General features: G+C 40.6%; 1 protein-coding gene and 1 pseudogene across 1 annotated transcript in view; both read right to left on the reverse strand.

Annotated features, from left to right (window-relative positions):
• Positions 1-14,899, reverse strand: part of Kcnh8 (potassium voltage-gated channel subfamily H member 8) — a 432,454-nt gene that overhangs the window by 371,754 nt on the left and 45,801 nt on the right. The gene's annotated exons all lie outside the window — the stretch shown is intronic.
• Positions 2,876-3,219, reverse strand: LOC105944213 (annotated as a pseudogene).

The raw sequence follows: 14,899 nt of genomic DNA on the forward strand, positions 1-14,899 counted from the left end.
TTATTAAACTTGTAGAATCTGTTTGAAGGGTGGGAGGAAGATGCAAACTAAAAAACAAAATGACAAAAGAAGGCCTAAAAGATTCAAAAACAGATGAAACAAGCTGGGCATGGTGGTACAAGATGCCTTTAATCCCAGCATTTTGGAGGAAGGTAGGAAGATCACCATGATTTCCAGGCTACCGTGAAACTACATAGTAAATTCCAGGTTAGCTTGGGACTAAAGCAAAACTCTACCTCAGAAAAAAAAAAAAAAAAAAAAAAAAACAGAAAAGAAAAAAGATGAAACCAATCACAAAATGAAGCCTCTGGTGAAATGATGAGGCCTGACAACCATTGTTAGTGTCTTGCCACAGTCAGCATAACTGATTACCAACTCACCTGTTCTCCTAAGACAGCTTGCTTTACCTAAAGAAAAGGTCCAAGGCTATCCCCCTTGGCTGGCTGGCTAGACTTGGATCACATGCCGTGCCCTGGGCACTAGAGAACTCTCACACGGATGGGGTATCTTCCTCTCTCCATTTATGTCATAAGAACAAAACACTGTACACCATGTCTGTACACAGTGGCACTTTCTACTCCCAAATAGATCAAATGACAGAAACTTCACAGTCAAGTAATAAAGCAGATGTCCAGGACTGGATAGGTGATGGGACCCAGAAGGGTCTCTGTTGGGTATTGTGAATGCCTCTATGATTCTTCTAGTCTGTCAGCACAAATATCCTCTGAGGACAAAGGTGGTAAAAATCTATAAAATATAACTTCTAACCCCCCCCCCAACCCTGCACATCCGCCAAGGCCCAGGTGAAACCACAGAGGAACTGGCCAGATGAGCAAGAGCGCTGCTTCCACGGCGAGCCTGACAACCTGCACCAGGGTAAAGGGGACAGACACTGAGGAGACTCAACACATAGCAAAGCAGAAATCCAGGAGCTGCTGAGAGCTCAACACTAAAGTACACTTAAAACACACCCACCACGGCTCAGGAAATTTGTGGAAGGAGGGGTAGAGTGTAAGAGCCACTGGGTGGGAGGAAATATCCAGAGCCATTTCCCCCACTATGGCTGACTGCTGCTCTCATAACTCATAACCTACAACTCCATGGTGAATGCCAGCAATCCCACTGAGGAGGGCCCACAGTGGAATGGGGGAAGGGAGGAGGGAAATGATGATGATGATGGTGCCAACATATGATGTGTCCATACAAACTTTCTACTTAATGATATATATTATACATTATATACATATTATATATAGCATATATAGGTATGTATGTGTGTGTGTGTATATATATATATATATATATATATATATATATACACACATATATATATATATATATATATATATATATATATAATATCTATAGCATATATATACTATAATGAGAGCACTTGCCATGAGCAGCAGCGGGAGGAATCCACACGTGGTGTCTTAGAGCTTCAGGAAGCCCCTCAGCAGCTCCTGAGTGAGGTAGAGAGGGAGCACAACAGATACGGACACCAGGGACAAGCTGCCTGGAGTCACAAGCTCTCAACAGAGGACATACGTGTTCCTGTGGCCAGTGTTTTGAAGGCTCAGGGATGCACTGGATTGTTGGTTACTGGCATCGCCCCTCAAAACACATTATTTCTTATCAATCATTCTTAATGTCATTTAAAGCTATGATAGCTTTCCTTTAAATGCTTTTAAGTTACTCTGAAAGGGCCTTCCACTTGGTTTTATGTAACTAAACATTGTATCATTCTGAAGTGTTTGGACAGGGCTGGAAGTGTTGCTCAGGGGTGGGGAATGCACCTAGCCCTTGAGAGGCCCAGGGTTAAATCCCCAGAACTCAAAAACAGTTTTTAACCTCTTCATTTTTGACCTAGGCTCATCCCTGTCTCCAACACACTAAATTGGCAAAGCTCTTGTTACAGAATTTAGCACTTAAACGGGTCCTGTCTTCTGGCCTCTGTACTTGTTTCTGCTTGTGGGACTTCATCTCTAGTGAATTCTCGGGCCCTATGGAGAAACTATACTGACTGCTTTAAGACTCCTTGACTGTAACACTAGCTCACTAAGTCCTCCGTACATCAGGCCCTAATCGCAGCAGAGTGGGAAAGAGGGTGAGCTGAGTCTGTCCCACGCTGGTGATGAAAAACAGTTAACTTCGGCTCTCATTGCCTCACGGATAAAAAGGTGCACTAAAGAGGACAAAGATAGCGTTGAGCTGGGAGGTGGCTCAGTGGTCACAGGTATGTACTCTGCAAGCCTGCCAGCCGGAGTTCAGATCTGGTGCACACTTCGGTCATGGAAGCTGGAGTCAGGAGACTTGTCAAATTTGTGGTCCAGATAGTCTGACCTTCACAGGAGCAAAAACAAAAAAAGGGACTTGCAGCCATGCATAAAAGAGAGACTCAGAGCCGTGCATGGTGGCACTCGCCTTTAACCCCAGCACTCGGGAGGCAGAGGTAGGAGGATCGCTGTGACTTTGAGGCCAGCCTGAGACTATATAGTGAATTCCAGGTCAGCCTAGATAGAGTAAGACCCTACCTTGAAAAACCAAGATTGAGGGAGAGAGAGAGAGAGAGAGAAACTGTCTCGGGCAAGGTGGAAAGAGAAGACCAATCCAGCAATGCTGTCCCCTGACCTCTCGCCGTAGGCAGTGCCCATGCATGTACACATCTCACACACACGTACAAAAATGCCATCTCTAATGGCTAGCTCAATTATTTGAACCCCCCCCCAAATATAGCAAAATGCTTTCAAACACTGAGTTACTGTGAAATAAAAATGCTTTCTTTGTTTGTTTGTTTGTTTTCATGATGGCAATAGAGTGTTGTTGTGGTTCAGGTTTAACCAACTTCACACAAATGCAGAAACATCTGCAAATCTCAGATACGAGATTTCTTCTTTGCCCGTTCTTGTCTTTCTTTGCTTTACCAAATAACCTCTTTCAGATATGGTTGAAGGAGGATTTATCCTCCTCGTATTTTTTCCATTTCTGAGGCCAAATCTGATGCTGTGAGGACAGGTCCAGTGCCCTCTCAATGCAAAGCATGCTGTCCTTATGCAGGTTCTCAGGAAGACTTCTCGTGGCTTCGTGCACGTCTTCCTCCTCAGATATTGCGTCATCTCTCATTAACCCCAGTTTATTGAATCCTACAGCACTGTGGAACCATTTTCAAATGCCATCCAGCCACTGGCCTGGTGCTGGAACAGCAGATTTGCATACCATTTTGACCCGAGAGATCAGTGAGGCCTTCTGAAAATGCTATTTTTAAACGCACACTATTATCCACTATTAGCATCAAACAAAAGTAGTTTCATTAGTAGAATTTCAAATGCCACAGCAGGTTTGGGATAGAAGATATTTTTGGACATGAAGTCATTTCTAGTATGTATTAAAGTGTATCACACAGGTAATTCTAATTTTGCCTAAAAGTTACTCAATATTCTTTTTCTGTAAAAATATGCCCTGTATATACCTCATTCTGCATCACATCAAAATTGTTTCCTAGTATTTTAAAAATATCTTGTTTCACAATAACAGCACCTTGTGTGCATATAGCATTTTAGAGTTTACAGCAAATTTTTGTACTTTCTGTCTTACCTGATTTTTATACACAAACAAGCAAAAACTACAAGAAACAAGTGTTGATGCTTAACAAGCTTCTGAAGGTGTTTGTACCTTTAAAGTTTAAGCAAAATTTTTCAGCAAGTTGATTCTTTTAGAAGTTTCTTTTACTAATACCATAATTATTTCTAACTTCACACTTAGTACTTGTGACAATAAGCTAAAGCTTTTAGGGATCATTGTATAACTTTCTGTGCCCAGATTTTAAGTTAAATGGGTTTTGTAGCTACCTGTGTATTTGATAGGATTTTTTCCTATGCCACACCTTGGAAACAATACTTTCATATTAATTGTCTCAATTGATCTTTTTTAAATTTTTACTTATTTATTTAAGTATATTTATTTATTTATTATTTGAAAGTAAGTATAACCTCTAGCAAAGGGGATACCAGGCTTCTTATAAGACCTCAAACCCCAACCCCCAATAACACACCTTCTCTAGCAAGGCTCCATGATTCAAATTGCCACCATCTGGGGACTAAGCTTTCAACACATGAGGCTATGGTAGACATAGACACCTGACTCAAACCCCCACAGTGCTTTTATGCTCATTTATCTGGTTTTTTCCTTCCTTCTTTCCTTCCTTCCTTCCTTTCTTCCTTCTTTTCTTTTTTTTTTTTTTTTTTTTTTTTTTGAGGTAGGCTCTCACTCTAGCCAAGGCTGACCTGGAATTCACTGGTGTCTCAGGCTAGTCTCAAACTCACAGCAATCCTCCTACCTCTGCCTCCCAAGTGTTGAGACTGAAGGTGTGCACCACCACACATATTACCATGTTTTTTAAAAATAACTTAAAAATTTTTTATTTGTTTTATGAGAGAGGAACAGAGAGAGAGAGAGAGGATGGGCACACCAGGGCCTGTAGCCACTACAAATGAACTCCAAACGCCTGTGCCGTCTTGTGCATGTGGTTTTATGTGGGTATTGGGGAATCAAACCTAGGTCCTTAAACTGTGCAGTGAGCACCTTAAACACTGAGCCATCTCTCCAGCCCTCATTCATCTTTATATCCCTTGAGTCTAGCCTAGTGCCAGGTTCCTATGAAACACTGCTTGGATGTTGTCAAACTAAGCAAACAGGATAAAGAAAGCCATGGAGGAAAGGAAGAAGAAGACAGGATCAGAAGAGAGGAAGACTAAGCTGGGTGTGGTGGCACATGCTTTAGTCCCAGCACTTGGGAGACAGAAGTAGGAGGATCACTATGAGTTCAAGGCCACCTTGAGACTACATAGTGAATTCCACGTCAGCCTGGGCTACAGTGATACCCTACTTTGAAACCCCTCCCCACAAAAATAAATAATTAATAAATAATTAAAGGAAGACTGATGTCCACAAAGTGCAGAATACCTTTCCGGGTCCACATATCGAAGCTTCACTCATTTACATTAATATTTAATATTTACAAATATCATTTGTATCAATTGGCAAATTACGTGTTTTAAAAACATATGTATTAGAATCAGAATATATCCTCTTTATTATTATTACTATTAAAATGGCATATATTTGAGGATATAAAACTTTTTAATGCTATGGCGAACACAGCCCTATTTAAAATATTTTATTTATTTATTTAGTTATGAGAGAGAAAGCAGAGGACAGAACAGGCGCAGCAGGGCCTCCAGCCACTGCAAAACAAACACCAGATGCATTCGCCCCCTTGTGCATCTGGCTGCACGTGGGTACTGGAGAATTGAATTCAGATCCTTAGGCTTTGCAAGCAAGTGCCTTCAACACTGAGACATCTCCCAGCAAGAATATAAACCTTGTATTCAAATAAGGAATAAAAATAACCCTTGAATGAGATCAGCATCAGGTTTGAAAGCAAAACTCTCATCCCTTGTGCTTTAAAATGGAACATTTCTGCTCCTTTAGAAATGAATCTTTCTGAAAGGTTGTGTGGAAATGCGAAATCTATCATGGCAATTAGTGGCAATCCTTTACTTAAACCAGTAAAAGACATGAAGATTCGTGCTTCTAACACTTCGTTGGTTTAAGTCTTAGCAACTTTGTAGACCATTTCTAAGGACACTGCTACAGATAAATATAAATATAAGTAATATAAATATAAAGATGTAAGTAGTTGTGTCTTCTATTGAAATCAAAATGAGTGAAAATGCATGTAATAGAGTCAAATTCATCTGCAAATCTAAGCTAATTCTATAGAATGCTACAAAGGAGTAACTTTAACAAAATCATAACCAATTACTATAAATATAGGCATAATTTGCTTAACTGGAAACATTTGATGTCAACAGTAAAAGAAATCTAGTTGTCTTACAAGAAGATGGAAAATAGAGCTAGGTGTGGCAGGACACGTGTGTAATCTCAGCATTCTAGAACTGGAAGCAAGGGGCTGGAGACTTCAAGGCCACCCTAAGCTACACAGTGAGACCTTATCTCATTCCTCCCATCCCCCAAAAACCCAAAATAAGAAAATGTTTGACTGAACAGACTCTTCACTTGCTGAAAACCTGTGATACATAACACATTAAGTGTAGAGTTGGGGAGATGGTTCCGTTGATAAAGTGCTTACTGTGGATGTATTAGGACCTGTGCTCAGATCCCCCGTACCCACTTTCAAACCAGGTATGGTGGTGCATACCTGTAATCCCACAGGTGGAGAGGTAGAGGTATCAGGACTCCTGGATCCTGATAGCTCCAGTAAGAGATCCTACCTCCAAAAATAAGATGGAGGGCTGGAGAGATGGCTCAGCAATTAAAGCACTTGCTTGCAAAGCCTAAGGACTCAAGTTCAATACCCCAGTAACCACTTGAAGCCAGATGCACAAAGTGACACATGCCTCTGAAATTTGTTTGCAGCAGCGGGAGGTTCTGGCATGCCCTTATTTCCCCCCTCCCTCTTTCTCTCCTTACAAACAAATGAAACATTTTAACAAAGGAATATACTTTCATCCAGTAACTCCATTTCTAAGACTGTGACTTATAGAAGTTGACAAGCATTCCAGACAATATGAACTTAGGCTTAATTCAACATTTTTGAGTAGTAAAAATTAAAAATTCAATGAGTAAATTTGATAATTTATGTACCTATGGAATATTCAGCAATACCATGAAGAAGCCACAGTAATTTATCAATCATTACATACACCACCCATTTTAAATTATATCAAATACTATTTGAAGTATTAAATCAGTAGATATATATTCTCATAGAAATATCTATAATTGATAAAAATGAAAGCATATTGATGTGGGAAGCTGGAGCTAGAGAGATGGCTTAGCAGTTAAGGTCCTTGCCTGTGAAGCCTAAGGACCCAGGTCCAATTCTCCAGTACCCATGTAAGCCAGATGCACAAGGTGGCACATGCATCTGGATATATATTTTTTTTTTTTGCAATGGCTCTAGGCCCTGGCACACCCATTCTTTCTCTACCTGCCTCTTCCTCTCTAGCTCTATCTCCTCCTCCTTCTTCTTCTTGTTCTTCTTCTTCTCCTCTCTCTCCTCTCTCTCTCTCTCTCTCTCTCTCAAATAAATAATAAATAAAATATAAAGTGTGTGGCTATTCATATTTTGGGTTTAAGTGCAGAAGTAAGGATGTGGTGGTTTGATTCAGGGCTCCCCCATAAACTCATATGTTTTGAATGCTAGGTCCCCAGTTGGTGGTAATTTGGGAATTGGAAACTCCTGGGACCAGTGTATGTTGGGGGTGTGCTAGTGAATGTAGTTACAGCCAGCCTCCCCTTGTCAGTGTTTGGCACAGTCTCTTGCTGCTGTTGTCCACCTGATGCTGACCATGCATCTGGAATTTATTTGAAGTGGCTAGAGTCCCTGGTGTGCCCATTTTCTCTCTCCCCCCACCCCTGTATTTCTCTGCCTGTAAATAAATAAATAAATAATATTTTAAAATAAAAGAAAAATACTTGTTTAAATTATTAAAGTGAACAGAAAAATACATAGAATTTAAGTTGTGCATACATAAGAAACGGGAAAGTAGATCCTTCAAAACCCATGCGTTACACAGACATACACACTTGCCCACCAATCCAAGACCTCTGAAAAAGGATTTGTGACCATTCTTTTTATAAGGATCTTCGGCTTCACATTGCTGGCAGAAAGCACCCAACTAAGAGCAGCTTGTGGGAGGAAAGGGCTTACTTTGTCTTACAGACTAGAGGGACACTTTATGAAGGCAGGGGGAAATGATAGCGTGAGCAGAGTCCTGGTCAGCATCAGGTGGACAACGCGAATTTCATGCTGTGCTCACTACTAAATGCTGCCATCCACTCCATACAGCATTATTGCCAATTCCACTTACTGCTTTGAGCAATTAGTTAATCTGGACAGCATCTTATTTTAACCCACATTAAATCCTCTGACTCTCTTATCCATACATATAATATTTCTTTGACTCAAAAATAAATTGAACATCTATTGCCCACAAAGGACTACAGAGGAAAAATCCCTTTATAGTAGCCAGGTTTTGATATTTTACTCCTGATACTTCATGGAAGGCCATATGAATTAAACCTGGGTATTATTTATGACATATTTAAAATACTTATATTGGGAAAAATTACCCACTGGACATAACAGGCAAACAATGAAAACAACAAGCCTTTGATGTGCTGAGAAGAAGCAGTGTGGGGAACCAGAGAAGAGAGAGCTGGATTCGCAAGGCATCTGTTCCCATCTGCTCCTGAGAACACCTGGGGTCTCCTCTGAGAACTCAGGGGAAGTAGATTTGGGACCCACAGGGACAGCTACTGATGTAGAATAGAGGACACTGAATACAATTTTACTCTTAGGATTTCTGTTGGTGACAAAAAAAGGAAAAAGCATTGACTAGCTTCTACAGTTACTTAATCCATATAAGGTGTGTGTAGGTCAATTCTAAGCCACTGATTTAATCACCAGGCTTCACAGATGTCAGGGTCACTCTCGGGCCCTATCTCAGGTTTCCACTTAACCAAGTGAACATGTTTCATCTCTTGTGACTACACCACTTTGGACACCAACATTGCCAAAACTTATTCCTCACATGTTCATTAATGTTTATCACATGTTTCAATTTATTTATTTGCAAGCAAAAATAGACAGAAGAGAGATAGATAGAGAAAACAGGTGTGCCAGGGTCTCCAGCAGCTGCAAACAAACTCCAGATGCATGCATCACCTTGGGCATCTGGCTTTATGTGGGTACTGGGGAATTGAAACTGAGTCTTTAGGGTTTGCAGGCAAGTACCTTGATCACTGAGCCATCTCTACAGCCAAATGTTGCAACTTTTGTAAAGAGTTTATTACTTATTAACATATTCCCTCACATTATTTGCAATTTCATGTTTTTGTACTTTCAGCCTTTCAATACATCACCATTTATCTCACAGCAGCAACAATTCTGTGATTACCGGGAAATCATTAGCACTAGATATTGAGGTGTGGCTTTGGAAAATTTCTACATTAAAGATACATTTCTGAAGGTAACTATAGATTATAGGGTTAGAGATATTGATCTTATTTCAAATTTTGGTTTGTGGATTGTTGCAGTCAGGTTTGCATTGCTGGTAGAAATCACCCAATCATGAGCAGCTTGTAGGGAAAAAAGTATTTTTTTGCTTACAGGCTCTGTGGGGGAAAAAGAGGTTTAATTTGACTTACAGACTTGAGTGGGGAGCTCCATGATGGTAGGGAAAATGACGACATGAGCAGAGGGTGGACATCACCCCCTGGCCTATATAAGGTGGACAACAGCAACAGGAAAGCATGCCAAACACTGGCATAGAGAAGCTGGCAGTAACACACACAATATACCACCTCCAGGAGGCCTTAATTTCCAATTGCCATCAACTGGGGAACCTAACATCCAGAACACCTAAGTTTATGGGGGACACATGAATCAAACCACCACATGGATATAAAACATAAATTTATGAAAATTAAGATTTTCTTCATAAGAAAAAAAATACTATAATTTTCTATAAATTGCCTTTCAATAAAACAATTATTTTTTGGCTGTGTGAGCATGAGGGGTGTGTGTGTGTGTGTGTGTGTGTACAAGTAGTGTAGATGTGTGTGCTTTATGCACACGTGCAGAGGTCTGAAGAGGAAGTCAGTTTGCCCTCCTCTATCACTTGTCTCTCTCATTTCCTCAAGACACGGTCTGTGGTGGTTTGATTCAGGTGTTCCCCATAAACTTAGGTATTCTGAATGCTAGGTTCCCATTTGATGGAGATTTGGGAGTTAACACCTCTTGGAGGCAGTATATTGTTGGCAGTGGCTTAAGGGCAACAGAGTCAGTTTCCCCTTGCCAGTGTTCCGCACACTCTCCTGTTCCTGTTGTCCACCTGGTGTTGGCCAGAGGGTGATGTGCACCCTCTGCTTATGCCATCATTTTCCTCTGCCAGCATGGATCTTCCCCTCGAGTCCATGAGCCAAAATAAACTCTTTTTACCCAAAAGCTGCTCTTGGATGTGTGATTTCTGCCAGCAATATGAACCTGACTGCAACAGTAATGTTGGTACTGAGAGTGGGGTTATTGCTAGATGCCTATATGGCTTTGGCCTTTTGGAGCTGATTTTTCAAGAGGAATGTGGAAGGATTTGAAACCTTGGCCTAAAAGACATGTTGCATTGCTGTAAGTACAGCTTGATGGACTATTTCACACAGAGTTGAAAGACCTGAATGCAGTAAGAACTATGGACCGTGAGGTTTGGCTTGTGAGGATGAGAAAGAGCTTTGCCTGGACTGTCTTAGAAGCACTTTGTGTGACAAGCTTGCTGTTATGTCTGTGTCCTGAGAAGTTGTGCAGGATTGCATTGCATAGAAATAGACTGGTGTGAGCAGAGAGATGTGGCACAGAAATGAAATCTTTGGGCTTAAATTTCCCACTGAATAATCCCCCAGGCCCAATGCCCATTAGCTTGCAATTGTTTTAGAGATTATAATAATTGAGATTGGACCAGCTGACCTGTACTGGGGCAACAGGAAGAATGTAGACTCCTATCAAGGGGTCTGAGTACTCAAGGATTATCCTGTTCTTCAAAGTCTGCTTTCCCTCCTTGGATTAAAAAATTGGCACCCCAGCTGGTATTATGGAATATAAGAAATGTAGGGAAGAGAGGGTCATTAAATTTGCAACACAGTCTTGTGGTTTGGAAATGGCCATGAGCAGTGTGAAGCAGGTTTGCTGGTCGCCTGCAATGGAGACTCCACAGGGCCATGAGGATAAACCGTGGGTTTCAGTGAAGACCCAGGGGAGATGACAGGACCATGAGATGGCTGCTAGGGAGAGTTGCTGGCCCCAGGTGAAGTTTTCCAGGACTGTGAGTAGCCTAGCTGGAGGGGCGGAATTAGAACTCCAGAGATGTGTTGCTGGTTAGAATTATCGGACTTGGAGGCTTATCACTGGCTAGAGCTATTGGACTTAAAGCTACAGAGTTTGATGCCCTGGTCTTGAATTGGTTGAATATTTCTTTGCTATAACCAATGCCATCTTTTGCAGTGTGAGTGTTTATTCTGTGCCATTATGGATGTTTTGGTTTAGTTTTGGTATTATGACTCAGTTAAAAGACTTTGGACTATGGGGTGTTTGAACATCATCAGGAGTGATAAAAAACTGGGGACTTTTGAAGTTGAATGAATGCATTGTATTTTATATCATGTATGGATATCAGTTTATGGGAGTTCCCCCATAAACTTAGGTGCTCTGAATGCTAGATTCCCAGATGATGGAGATTTGGGAATTAACGCCTCTTGGAGGCAGTGTACTGTTGGGGGTGGGCTTATGGGCAATATAGCCAGTTTCCCCTTGCCAGTGCTTGGCACACTCCCCTGTTGCTACTGTCCACCTGATGTTGTCCAAGGGGTGATGTCCACCTTCTGCTCATGCTGTCATTTTCCTCTGCCATCATGAAGCTTCCCCTTGAGTCTGTAAACCAAAATAACACCCCCCTTGTTTTTGTGCCAAAAGCTGCTCTTGTACAGGTGATTTCTGCCAGCAATGCGAACCTGACTGCAACACCGTCTGTCATTGAACTTGAAGTGTGCTGTTGTGTAGTAAGACTGGCCCCAGTGATCTTCTTGCCTTTCTAGTCCTGGGGTTCAATGTGTGAGTGAGTACTCAAAGTTTTACATGGGTTGGGGGTCAAACTCTGCTCCTCATGCTTGCATAGCAGGCACACTTTCCCACTAAGTAATCCCCCAGGCCCAATGCCATTCTTTAAAGTATTTCTATAAAAGTAGAAATAGGGCTGAGAAATGCCCTAGTGGTTAAAACATTTGCCTGCAAAGCCTAAGGACCCAGGTTCAATTCCTCAGTACCCTTGTAAGCCAGATGCACAAGATGGCACATGTGTCTTTGGACTTTGTTTGCAGTGGCTGGAGGCCCTAGGGAACCCACTCTCTCTCTCTCAAATAAAGAAAGAAAAAAATATTTAAAGAAGAAAAGTAGAAACAGCTGAGAAAATAAAGTTTATAGACATATTTTTAAAAGATGCATATGAATTATTTTATAAATAATTAAGGTGAGCAAAATCAATATATCTAGGTTAAAATGATCTATTAAATAGAAAATTAAGTGACTTTAAAAACAATTTGTAAGAAATTATTATACATTATTTTAAATATATCTCATATGAAATGTGTTGAAGTTCATTAAAATGATAAATAATATAAATTAGTTCATAAAAATTAATCAACTCAGTATTCAAAATTTATAGAACATGTTTTATTTTGTGAATTATGCAAATAGGTAATTTTGCAAATAGATTTTCAGGACACTGGTCACTTACAAACTTTATTTCTGGTCTGTCAAAAAAAAAATGTACCACTGTGTCTTAGCACAGAAATTTCTTCAATCAAGCACATTGGGTTTGTATGACATTTGAAACTTCTTCATTTATAGGTCAAAAATGATAATGATTGGCCTAACATCAGAGGATAGTTAGCAGTTTATTCTGTTACTCAGATACACACAGGTTAGGGCAAAGTGTCAAACAGAAAGCAGCCCATACTCTATTGTTTTAAAAATGGAGATGTTGAAGGGCTGGGGTGATGGCTCAGCAGTTACGGTATCTGCCTACAAAGCCTAAGGACCCAGGTTCCATTCCCCAGTACCCACATAAGCCAGATGCACAAGGGGCACATGTGTCTGGAGTTCATTTGCAGTAGCTGGAGGCCCTGGCATGCCCATTCTCTCTCTCTCTCTCTCTCTCTCTTTGTCTATTTGTCTTTCTCAGTCAGATAAATAAATAACATATTTAAAAAAATAAAACTGAGTTAATAAAAACTTTGTTATATACATATCTCATACTTATAAAATGACTACGGTCTTACTTTTCTTCAAAAGTCCCTTCCACAGAACTAAACCATACATCAACAAATATAAACACTGTCTCGGCCCCTGACTCTCATGTTGGGAAAGGCAAGAGCACAGAAAAGTCACCTGTGCATGCTCTGCCCTTTGAAAATATGAATAAAAGACAAACCCCAGGCAATGTGCCCTTAAGCAGCACAATACTTTGCAAAATGCCAGGTGTTCATACAAGGTTCTCGTTTGGAAAGACTTTTGACAATAAAACAATAGGCATATTCAAATATAAAGGACATTCACTTCAAGCCTGCCTTTAAGAGCAGGTTGTGAAATTGCTTTCTCCTTTTTTCAAAAAAAATTAATAATTAAAAAAATACATTAATTTATTTATTTGAGAGAAACAGAAGGAGAGAGAGGGAATGGGCTTGCCAGGGCTTTTGGCTGCTGCAAATGAACTCCAGATGCGTGTGCCACATTCTGCACATGGCTTGCATGGGTCCTGGGATACTGAACCTGGGTCCTTTGGCTTTGCAGTCAAGTACCTTAACCACTAAACTATATCCCTTGACCTCTCTCTCTTTTTTAACTTAAAAAAAAAAATATATATATATATATATATATATATATTTTATTTATTAGACAGAGAGAGAGAGAGAGAGAGAGAGAGAATGGATGTACCAGGGCCTCTAGCCACTGCAAATGAACTCCATATGACACTACTCTACCAACAGGAGGTAGCTCAACAGCTCAATAACCCAGGGCTGGAGAGATGGCTTAGCGGTTAAGCGTTTGCCTGTGAAGCCTAAGGACCCCGGTTCAAGGCTCGGTTCCCCAGATCCCACGTTAGCCAGATGCACAAGGGGGCACACGCATCTGGAGTTTGTTTGCAGAGGCTGGAAGCCCTGGCGCGCCCATTCTCTCTCTCTCCCTCTATCTGTCTTTCTCTCTGTGTCTGTCGCTCTCAAATAAATAAATAAATTTTTTAAAAAAATAACCCTGGGGATAACATCGACAATTAGCACAATATTAGCACTTAATTGTTTAAAAAGTATATTTATTTTTTTTACTTGAGAGAGAGTGAGATAGTCCTGAAACTGTAAAAAAAAAAAAAAAAAAAAAAAAAAAAAAAAAAAAAAAAAAAAAAAACCTCCAGACACATGAGCCTCTTTGTGCATCTGGCTTTACATGGCTACTGGGGGACTGAACATAGACCATCAGCCTTTGCAAGCAAGTGCCTTTAACCTCTGAGCCATCTCCCCACTTTTTGAGGTAAAAAAAAATGCTTGTGGGTATGTGTGTAGTTTGTTTACAAGGTTTTAAAATTGGCCCAAAATGCAAAGAGCAATCTTTAAAGAATATTTTCAACAATTTTTTGGAATCAGTTTGGAAGGAAATTGAAGATAACTGCTTTGGCAGAATTACAAGTAATTGGAATTGAGGAGTCCCAATGAGATTGGGTATTTTCCCACAGGATTTAGGTCCCTCAAAGCGAAAGGCAAACAAAGCATATTGGTGGCACCCCGTGACTGTATGAGGGATCAGCCACAGTGGTAATGACCCTTTCTTAAAGCATCTTCTAAGCGGCCCTTTCTGCACCAAACAAGATCATGTGAGAGAAGCCTGGAGAGATTTCTCAGTGGTTAAGGTACTGCCTGCAAAGCCTAACAATGCATGTTTGATTCCCCAGTAGCCATGTAAGGCCAGATGCACAAGGTGGCACATGCATCTGGAGTACATTTGCGGTGGTCAAAGGCCCTGACATGCCCATTCTTTTTCTTTCTATCTCGATTTCTTCCCTTGCAAATAAATAAAATATTTTTTAATTTTTTAATTTTAATTTATTTGAGAGTGTCATAAAGAGAGACAGAAAGAGGCAGATAGAGTGTATTTATTTATTTGAGAGAGAGAAAGAGGCAGAGAGAGAAAATGGGCACGCCAGGGCCTCTAGCCACTGCAGACAAACTCCAGACATGTGCACCCCCTTGTGCATCTGGCTGATGTGGGTCCTGGAGA

Source organism: Jaculus jaculus, chromosome 16 (assembly GCF_020740685.1).
Source record: "Jaculus jaculus isolate mJacJac1 chromosome 16, mJacJac1.mat.Y.cur, whole genome shotgun sequence".
In the NCBI taxonomy this organism is placed as follows: domain Eukaryota; kingdom Metazoa; phylum Chordata; class Mammalia; order Rodentia; family Dipodidae; genus Jaculus; species Jaculus jaculus.